Consider the following 1,805-nt stretch of genomic DNA (forward strand, 5'->3'; position numbering starts at 1 on the left):
GCAGCACCTTCTAGCTACTGCTGGGGGCCTGGGGTTGAAGCCTTGGCAGAAGCCACCCTGCTCCTTTGGGCCTCCTGTTTCCCCCAGAGTGTGGGATCTGGAGTTGCACTGGTGGGTGAAGGACCCTCCCAACCTGCCCTCACCCCTTCCCTGGATGGAGAGGGGGCAGCCTGTGGATACTGAGACACATGAAGGAACCTTCTCACGCAGCTCCACTCCTGATACCGATTGTCTCTGCTGCAACAGGCCAATTGTGACTTGATTGCTCCTCATCACAGTCCCCTTCCCAGATCAGCTGTTCCCGGGATGGGAGAGCAGCAGGTTGGGGGTCAGTGCAGGGACATTGCAGGTCACAGGGATGAAGCTGCAGTGACTGGGACTGGAATTTGCCCAGCTGTGCAGAAGGCAGGTCCATGTTCTAGGAGAGGCTCCAGGAGCTGAGCCTGTTCAGTGTCACAAAGGGAAGGTTTAGAGGGGACTGAAACCCTGCCCAGAAGTTCTAATGTGAGGAACGGACACGTGAGAATGGAAGGTTCTGCAGGTAACTGGACTGTGATTCTACGCAATCCGGTTCCTCAGAGGAGAAGCCACTCCAATTCCAGCTGGGAATGAATTTCAGGTTTTCATCATCATGGGAGAGAGATAATGGGACGAGAGAGAGAGAGAGAGGGAGAGAGAGCGCTCATTTGGGCTGTGTCCACACTACAGATTTTTTTTGAAAAATGGACATTTTTCCAAAAAAACTCATGGAGTGTCCACACCTCAAGCACATTTTTGCACAGGAAAATTGAAAGAACGAGGGGAGGAAGGGTGAGAGGGAGTTTGCGGCGTAGGTATTCCTCATCCTATGAGGATGAACGTCTTTTTGCCAAAGATCTTTTTTGCAAAAAGTTGTGTGTGGACTGGAAGCTTTTTTCCCTCAAGAAGAGGAAAGAGGGAAAAACACAGGTGCCCTGGTGGCCGTTCTGCCCATAGCAATCAGAGCTTTCTTTCGAGAGAGCTTACATGCGGTCTGGATGCTCTCTGTCACAAAACTGCATCGCTTTTTCTATGAGCTTTGCAGGGTGGACATGGTCGAGTGTAAGAAGATCTCTTCCAAAAGAGGCTTGTAGTGCAAGAAGCCTGCAGTCTAGACATAGCCTTGCTGTGGGGCATTTCCCAGGGCGGGGGTAGGTGCCAGATGGAGAGATGTGGCTGGTTTGTGTTTCTATTTCTCCAGGGCTGATCTCTTCCCACTTCTCATTTTCTCCTCAGTGCATCCTGGTCTCCCCCTCTCCACTGACCCCCCTGCCTCTGTTCCAGATCCCCGACTGGATCCTACCCTCTCTGTGAGAGGTGGCTATAAGGTGTATCCCCCCGGGGAGCAGGTTACGCTCGTGTGCTTCCCTCCTCATGGTGAGCAATCTGGGGGATACAGATTCGTCTTCCAAAAAGGGCAGCACAGCTCCAGCATTCTCCTGAGGGAAAGTCTAGAGTCCCAGCTCAAGTTCCCAGCGGAGAGGGGACGGGCTGGGTTCTACACTTGTGCGTACTGCAGATGGGGATCCAAAGGAACAAAGTCATTTAGGAGCAGCAGCCCCGTCTCCATCAGAGTGACAGGTGAGCCCGTTTCCTGCTGTTTGGGGGGTGGGTCACTGGGAATCTCAGGCTCATCCCAACACGTCAGCTTTGCCCCGGCTGTGCTCAGGGACCCTCCTTGTATCTCAACCACTCCCTAGTGGGCTTGGCTACAAGCTCATCCTCAGAGACTGGGCACTGCTGCAGGGAAGCTCAGAGCACTGGACTCTGAGCTGGGCACTGTCAGG

This window comes from Pelodiscus sinensis, chromosome 30 (genome assembly GCF_049634645.1).
Source record: "Pelodiscus sinensis isolate JC-2024 chromosome 30, ASM4963464v1, whole genome shotgun sequence".
Classification (NCBI taxonomy): Eukaryota; Metazoa; Chordata; order Testudines; family Trionychidae; genus Pelodiscus; species Pelodiscus sinensis.